Raw genomic sequence first — 9,233 nt, 5'->3', positions numbered from 1 at the left:
AGCCGCGCTGTGACATCATTAACAGCTTCCATTTCTATGGGTCCCCTACGAAGGATACATGCACCTAACCCAGTCACTTAGCGCAGACCCTGTCACCGTTCCAGCCTCCCTCGTGCGAAGCGAGGCCTGGCCGCCGCGAGGGCACAAGCGCGGGGCGCCGCGGGAGGGCCGGGCGGCTTCTGGCTTCAGGGGGGGTCGCGGCTCTGCCACGCGAAGCTATTTGCCGAACCAACTGCTGGGAGCCAAGCGTTTCGGGCCTGCGTTCGTTCATTCAGCCGTGGAGTCAAGGTTTAAAGAAACAAAACGAATTCACGACCTTCGTAAAGCTTGTATTATAGTGGGAGGGGCAGGCTGTACACAGTTCGTGTATCAACACGGCGAGAATCAGAAGAGCAGGAAGGCAGAAAGGCCTGGAATCAAGCTGGTATTTCACAGCCTCCCCAGAGAACCCCCGTTACCAGGGTGTCCTGTGAGGCCATGAAGGAGGATGCAGGCACCACACGCGGGAACACGTCCCGGGCAGGGGGACGGTCACGTGAGGGATGTGGGCTCACTCTTGGCACATCCGGGGGCCGGAAGGGCAGTGTGGGGGGAGCAACGGTCAGGGAGGAGGCTCTGGCGGATCGCACAGAGCCAGACAGGCCACGGGAAGCCTTCGGTTTCTGTTTTAGATCTCGAGGGAGAGGGAAAGTTACCGGCAGTTTCCCCGGGGTTAGGGAAAGCCAGCACTGCCACTGACGGAGTTGGGGCAGGTGCCATCGGGAGGTGAGCCCCGGGCACGCCGGGTCTGACAGGCCTCTGGGAAGGGATATCTACAGGTCAGGAGACAGAGCCGCACCGGGCACACAAATCCGGTCATGGCCACATAAAAGGTACTGAAGACCCTGAGCTCACGAGATCACTTAGGGACTCGGCACGCGTGGAGGGAGCGCAGGTTCTGGATAAAAAGGTTCACTGGATTTTGAATCCTGTCCTTGCGTTCGGAAGCAGTGTAACCTCAGGCAGGCGGCCTACTCTTTTTGTGTTTCAGCTTCTCGGAGTGTCTCAGAACTAAGAGGTGCTCAATAAAGACACTGAACGAAGGAGTCACCGAGCCGTCTGGCTTGCGGCTTCTCGGGAAGGGGAAGGGGCAGCGGCTGGGTCTGCGAGGGGAGGGCGGGAATGGGTGAGTAATCCCGACACGAGTTCACGCGCACAAAACACCGGCCTGCCCCTTCGTCAGTGACCAGTAAACGTGACCTGATTCTTAACCCTACTGTTGTAAGTACGTTTGCAAAGTCTTATTTCAGATGTAACAATTACTTTGTCAGACGCAAAGATTTTAACCGCTAACGTAGGTTGGCCACAGAATCAGACACACACAGAGCTTGTCGTTTAAGGCTGATCCCCGCCCCCCCCACCCTCACACACACACTCTCTGCTGTGGGGTACTTCTAAATTTGCCCTCACCATAAAGTAAAGGAACTTGCAGGTACTCTGCTGAGTCAAAGGGAAGAAAGCCACCTTGAGAGGTCACGTGGCCCATCCCCTGCCTTCAGGCCGAATTGTCTTAATCATCCGAGAGAAAGGGTTCTCTCTCCACTTCCAAAGACTTCCAGAAACGAAGCCTGAATAACTTGCCACAGTGAGGCGCCTGAACAGGCCTGCCAGAAGATACTTGTTTTATATTTAACCTTAATCTCTCGGGAGCCGCTCAGAATCCTTTTTTCTTTTACTCTGTTCTCCACAGGGCTGGGGAGTACCACCTTCTGGGCAAGACGACTCAGGAAGACACGGGGGGCAATGAGGGAGCCCGTGGCCTGGAAGTTCCTGGCAAGCCTGACTGAAGGAGGACCTATTTCAACCGCTACTGCCCGATGCTGGTATTGGGCAGCCAGACGTGCAAAGCTTTAACGTAACAGTAATAACAGACCACACTTACCAAATGCCTGCTGTGAGCCACATACTGTTCCCGGTACTCCACACGCCCTCCACACACACTTCATCTTTATTTATTTCTTTAAATGTCTATTTATTTTGAGAGAGAGAGCAGGGGGGGCAGAGAGAGGAAGAGAGGGAGAAACCCAAGCAGGCTTCACCCTGTCAGCACAGACCCTGATGCAGGGCTCAATCCCACGAACCAGGAGATCAAGAACTGAGCCACCCAGGCGCCCCTCCTTTAAGACTCCTCGTGAGCCCGAGGGGAGAGGTGCCAGTGACAAGGGATCAGTCCCCACAACTCCCTTTCTCAGCCACTTCTGCAGGTGACACAGAAGCAATAACTCTTGCGGTGAAGCTTCTGGGAAGTATGCTAACAGAAGGCTGACCCAGCCAGGAGGTGCAGCGTTCTCCTCTTCCTCCTCCTTTCTGCCTGAACCCTGCCAGGATGGCTGGAACCACAACAGCCATCTGGAGACGGGGAGGAGCCTCAGGAGACAGGGCGGGGGGAAAAAAGGAAGGAAGAGGCCTGGTTTCTTAGTAACTATGAAGACTTGTGCTCAACGTCTGCAGCTGCTGGTATTCTTACATGAAAGAAAATAAACCTCTCATTTGTTTGAATTTATGGGTAATCCAGATCTCATCCCAGTCCTAAAAGATAGAGCACTGCGTTCTGAAATAAGGGATGTTGAGTATCTCTTTAGTTTTCTGATGCAGACATATCCAACCATGCTTTCTTATTTGAGCAGAAAACTGCTGTTTTCTTTTCTTCTTCTTATCAAAAGCTGCTTAAAAGGTTGCAGATGGTTCTCCATAATTAAAAAAAAAAAGATGAATTTTGATTAGATTCCAAGAAAAAGGAAAGAATAAAAAGAAAAGAATTTGTTTACAGAGTGTCTTCAGCTCACACGGGGCCTTTCTTCTTCCTCCAACACACCTGAGTCGTGCACGCAAACAAGTCACGATGACGCTCAGCGTGTTTCACGGCAACACCGCTGACGCTGAGGCTGTGCTAACGTTACTTTCTTTAGACCCTCACAGTTTCATCTTTAAGCAGGCTCCTCATCTTATTGTAATCATTCCGGAAGGCAGCATGTAATTAATAGTTAAGACCCAGGCTCTGGAAGTGGACAAGCAAAAGCCTAGCATCCGGAGCCAGGCTACAGCATTTACCGTATCAACTCAGGCAAAGTTGATCCGATTTTCTCCCCTGGAGAAGGGTTTTGAAACTCAGTCTTTCCTAAGATGTTGTGAGGTTTATATAAGACCATGTGGTACATACACACCTCAAGCTCTTATTTAAGGACAGTTGTCATGACTGTTATCGAACCAGAGGTTCTTTCTAAGCGAGAAGTATTTTTCTCAAGAGTTCTTAGTTTGATGTTACATAACCTTTTTCTCCTTAGCAAGAGAGTCGGGAGCTCACCCTCAGTGACACAAATCTAACAACAACAAAAAACCAATAGTTTCCTTCTATTTGCAGAGTACTCCGCAATTTCGTAGCCTCATTTAACTTTCCAGAAGTTGAGCACTGTTTTGTCCGTTCACTTTATTCATTAAATATAAGGTTTCATAAGCTTCCTGTTGGCTTGCTCACCTCTACACAACACGTGACAGCTGGGGATCCAAAGTTTGGTCTCTTGACTCAAGCTTCAGTATTTGTCCTATAGCTGTTAACTGCCACGATGAATTAATTTGTCAGAAACATTAATGTTTAGAACTAAGATCTCTTTTAAATACAAGATCAGTTGTTTATAACATTTTTTTCTGGCAAAAGAGGATTTAAAAATTGTTATCAATTACATATATCATCACTAGACATCCCAAGAAAATTTTTTTTTAACATTTATTTATTTTCAGAGAGAAAGAGAGGCAGAGAGAGAGAGAGAGAGAGAGCGAGAGCGAGAGAGAGAGAGAGAGCGCAGATCCCAAGCAGGCTCTGCACAGCCCCATGTGGGGCCCGATCTCATGAACTGTGAAATCATGGACTGGGCCTAAATCAAGAGTTGACCACTTAACCAACTGAGCCACCCAGGTTGCCCCTGGACATCCCAAGAAGTTTGGACAAGAATTCTCTATCTGAAGCATCAAGACTGCTTGTTGGAATGTGATGGAACGTAACTGTCACCACAGACTGGAGCGTGGGGCGGGGGGGGGGGGGGGGGGGGCGGAGCCCTGCGAGGGCAGAGTCAGGATGAGTCCCCAAGTGGCAAGGAGGTCGGGAAAGTTGCTGAGAATTAATTTCAAAAGAATGGTCTATGTACATACACGTCTAAAAAATAAAAAAAGGGTATTTCGGACAGGGAACAAAAACGAGGGCTGGGTTTATCAGCCTATTTCCATGCATCTCTGTGAAGCCCCACGACCGAGTACGGCTTGTGCCAAGGCACATAATCGGTCAGTACTGGTTCCTCTGGCTCTTTCCATTGCATTCAAAATGGTCTATCCACATTTTATGAGCAGTTTACAGTATTTCATGGGACCGTTTGTTAATGCAGTTGTTCACGGTATCCTGAGTTTGTTTTTTCGGCGAGGGCGTCCACCTGCTACACAGAGGTGTCTTTTGGAAAAGATTCCTGGTAGATCCATCTGACAGAGGGATAATCAAAGCCATTACCTATCACTTTTAAAGAAAGCTGACTGTGATCAGCAGCATCTATGCATGTGAAATATTATGTATGTGAGAGTGGAAGGAACTTCATTCGACTTTCTGTGGGATCGTCAGCATCCCTGTGAGACAACGTTGGACTAGCAAATGGTTTCCAGTATTCCTGAAGAATCTGGCAGACAGTAACTGGCATCAGTGTGCATATCAGATTATTCAGTCTCACTCTTTCAAATATGTAGAACGGAGATAATTTCAAGTACGCTCCCCACAGCAATTGTATGTAAATTCAAATCCAACATTAGGAAATTAAAATAGGAATGCCTACTCTGTTTTAAAATTGCTAATGCGGAGTTAAATTCTACCTCCCCATACTTAGTCAATAAGTATTTACTGAGCATTTTCTATGTTTTAGGCACTGTGCTAGGCACTGGGGGGTATGGCAGCAAAAAAACTTAAAGAAGGCAGACACTGATCAGAGAATTACTTCAAGACAAAATTGCAGTTATGAAGGAAAACTGTCTAACAGTATGAGAAGCTATAATTACAGTACATTTGAAAAAAAAACAAAACCCCTCATTCTGCTGCAGTATGGGAAAACGACAGGAAAGAGGTGGTTGCAAGTGGAGGTGGGGCATTCGAACAGCAAGTAGGCTCCTGGTATTCTAGAAGCAAGCAAGACGACACGACCCTGGACCAGCATGGTGGTGGTGGGTGTGGAGAGCATGTTGGTCTGTAAGAACGGAAACATTGTGTAAACTCCAGGAGCCTGGAATTCGGGTCCACCACAACCCGGCCTCCACCATCTTTCTCTGGACACTCCGTGCACCCCCCGGGGGCGCTGGAGGCATCAGCCTCACCTTGGACTAGTTATTACCAGCACGCTCCAAGTTGTGACCTTCACGGGACCACTGCACGTGTTTGCTCCCTTCTCCCGCTGCTGGTTTGCCTGGTAAGATGGCCATCATCAGTGGCAGTTAAGTAGATGGCTACTAAACTGACAGCTTTGTAGGAAGTACTTTTTAAAAGTTGTCTTAGAGTTTTCACCCATGCTACGGCAGCTACCACGATTTCGTCCATTCCCGCTGCTGGACAACATTCCACTGAGGACATTACAGTTTATTCCTCTGTGGAAGGGCGTCTGGGCTGTTTCCAGGCACGGCCTTCAAAAATAATGCTACTTTGAACACTGTTACATAAAGCTTTTTCTAGATACATATTCTTATTTCTCTGGGATAAAATTATCAGGAGTAGAATTACTGGTTTATAGGGTAGATACATGTTCAACATCTTTATTGTTCATTTATTTATTTTTAAAAAATGTTTATTTTTGAGAGAGAGAGTGCAAGCGGGGAAGGGGCAGAGAGAGAGGCAGACAGGATCAGAAGGAGACTCTGCCCTGACGGCGGTGAGCTCGATGCGAGGCTTGACCTCACCAACCATAAGATCATGACCCGAGCCAAAGTCTGACGTTCAGCCGAGCCACCCAGATGTCCCTGTGTTCAACATTTTTGAAGAAACTGCCAAACATCTCATAGTTGTGCTATTTTACACACGTATGAGTTCCAGTTGCCCCGTAACCGTGCCCACACTTGGTGCTGTCCGTGACTTTCGTGTTAGCCGCTCAAGGGGTGGGGGGCGGGGGAGGGCACGTGCAGCAGCGACCCACTGAGGTTGTAACTTGCATGTGCACCTCCTGGACGACCAATGACCGAGCACTTCTGCATATTCTTCGTGGCCATCTGAATATATACTTTTGTGACACTTCTGGACTAGGTTTTTGCCTATTATAAAAATTGGATTATGTTTTTCTTATTGAGTTTCACAGTTTCTTTATAGAGTTCAGATAGAAGTCCTTTGTCAGATATATGTGTTGCAAAGATGTTTTCCCTGATAGTGGCTTGTCTATTTTTTTAATGACGTCCTCTGATTAGGAGATGTTTGAAATTTTGATAGAATCAAATGTCTAAATCTTTTCTTCATTTCTATTTTCTAAATATTTTTTCCTATAAGTTTTATAAATTTAACTTCACCCTGAAGTCATGAACCATCTCAGATTACCATTTGTAAACGGTGTGAGTGAGGGGTGTGGGGGGAGCGGCGGCGGGGGGGGGGGGGGAATCAAATCTATCCCCACTACCCAAATACCTAATTGTTACAGCATTACACTTACTGAAAAGACAATTCTTTACCCACCCAATTGCTCTGGTGCCCTCGAAAGCAGTTAAGTGTGGGGCCATTTCTGGACAGTCACTGGCCCATTACCCACGCCTGCACAGTACCACGGAGTCTCCCTTACTCTGGTTTTGTAAGTCGGGGGAAGTCAGTGTTCCAAACGTGTTCTTCATCGTCAAGACTGCTTTGGCTACTCTAGGTCCTCTGAATTTAAATAAATATACAAACCTACCTGTAGAGGTTCTGGACTGTACCGAATTTATAGATAATTTCGGGGAGAACCAACATCTTCATCAACATTGAGTTTTCCAGTACGAAAGCATGGGGCACGTGTCTCCATTTAGCTTCGTCTTCATTACTTCCTATAAGCAGTGTTTTACTAACCATGGTCAGTATAGAGGTCTTGCACATTTTTGCTAAAATTACCCCTAAGAATCCTCACACATCACTGGTGGAAATTTAAAATGGTAGAGCTTCTTTCAAAAAGCAGTTGGGCAGTTTCTTAAAAAGTGAACCAAAAAAATTACCACTGGACTCAGCAGCTCTGCTCCTAGATATCTCCTCGAGGGAAGTGAAAACACAAGCTCACACAGACTTGCACATCAGTGTGCACAGCAGTGCCATTCGTAAGAGCTAAGAAGTGAAAACAACCCCGTATGAATCACCTGGGCAACGTATACACAAAGTGGAGTCTACCCATGAATGGACCACCATTCGGTAAGAAAAGAAGAAGACAGATAAATGTTATAATGGGGGGGAACCTCAAAAACACAATGCCAAGTGAAAAATACTGATGTAAAAGAGCAGACATTTTGAGTCTATCTATCTAAAGTGCCTAGAAAAGGGAAATCTGTAAAGATAAAAATGATGCTGGTGGAGGCCTGGGGTTGGAGCTAGGAAAGGGATTCACCGTAACAGGGAGGAGGGAGTGGATGGCAATGAGAAAGATGTGCTCAGATGGGATTATGGGGACGGGTGCGCAACTCTGCAAATTTACTAAAAGTAATTACATTTTTTAATTTCAACGGTGAACTGTACAGCATGTAAAATATGTGTCAATAAAGCTGTTTAAAAATGGTCCTATGTATTTTATGTTTTTCAATGCTACAGCACATGGTCTCTCTGGGGGACTGTCTTCCACTTGTTAATTGCTAGTGCATGGAAACAAAGGACTTGTATACTGACTGCGTTACAATTGATAAACTGACTGATTCGTCTGAATAGTTTTTCCGTGGGTCCCTTAGGACTTGCAACCACCTGATCATGTTATCAGTGAATAAAGACAGTCAACTTCTTCTTTTTCAGTCTGTATGCCTATCATTCCTTTTTACTCACCTTCCTGCACAGATCGGGCCTCTGAGCACAACACGAGAGCAAGCGGGGGGCTCTCAAAGCTGCTGTGTCCCTAGCCTTGGCAGGAAAGCAGGGACTGTTTCAGTTAAGTCTGATGTCAGCTTGAGGGTGTGTATCTGTGTGTGTGTGTGTGTGTGTGTGTTCTGGAAGATGTCTTTTATCAACTTGGGAAAAACTGCCCAGCATTTCCAGTTTGCCCACATCTGCTTGTTAAATTCTGTCAAACATCTTTCCCGCATTTGTGGAAACGATCACATGATTCTTCTCCATTACTTAGTTAATGTGGCGAATTACACTGATAGACTTTCACATATGATAGAAATCTTGCGTTGCTGAGATAAACTCTACTTGGTTGTGGAAAGTAACTGAGTTCTGATGTGCTAATATATTTTGGTAAAGGAATTTTCAGTTATGATCATGAGGGATAGTCTCCCCTCCTCAAGATCCTTGACCATATCTGCAAAGTCAAAGTCCCTGCTGCCCTGTAAGGAAACATGGGTCCTGGGGATTGGGATGTGGGCATTTTTGAGAGCCATTATCCTGCCAACCAAAGCTGCCACAGGCCAGGGAGTCAGTGAGTGTAGGCAACAGTCTCTTCCTGTAACTTCAGAGATTTAAGTCTGCAAGCCCCTTCAACCACACTGAGATAGAAGGATAAGAAGCCATTACAGCATGTTCTTGGACAGTGAAAACATTTTGTCCCAAATCATTCAAAAATATCTTATTCCAAAGGGAAATTTGAAGTTTTCTACCCAAAGAACTTAAAATTATAAGCTCAAATGGCAGAACACGGCCCTTAAAGATGCCAGAATACATGAGATGGACCCTCAGAGATCTTTTCCACAGGCCTCTGCTCCTGCAGATGTCCCCGGGGCAAACTGTCACCTCGTTCAAGTCTTAGATCACCTCCTCCATGAAGCTAAGCATGACTGTCATACTTAGACGTGAGTAGCACCAGATTTGAGCTCTATAAGGGCACAACCTTTATCCTTTTTGTTCACTGACACTTGTCAGGCATCTAGGAGAGCTCTTGGCACACAGTAGGTACTCAACAGTCATTTGCTGAACGAAAGAATGGAAGACATTACAGAAATGCCAATAACTTATTTCTTTGGGAAACAAACATTTACTTAGCAACTAGCTGCCAGGCACTAGGAAGGTATAAATAATACCTCATTACATC

At 46.3% G+C, this 9,233-nt stretch overlaps 1 protein-coding gene across 2 annotated transcripts in view; it reads right to left on the bottom strand.

Moving 5' to 3' along the window:
- Positions 1–9,233, bottom strand: part of KHDRBS3 (KH RNA binding domain containing, signal transduction associated 3) — a 189,386-nt gene that overhangs the window by 23,041 nt on the left and 157,112 nt on the right. The window lies entirely within an intron of this gene.

The sequence above is a fragment of the Panthera leo genome, chromosome F2 (assembly GCF_018350215.1).
Source record: "Panthera leo isolate Ple1 chromosome F2, P.leo_Ple1_pat1.1, whole genome shotgun sequence".
In the NCBI taxonomy this organism is placed as follows: Eukaryota; Metazoa; Chordata; class Mammalia; order Carnivora; family Felidae; genus Panthera; species Panthera leo.
This window is presented reverse-complemented; position numbering and strand designations above follow the sequence as displayed.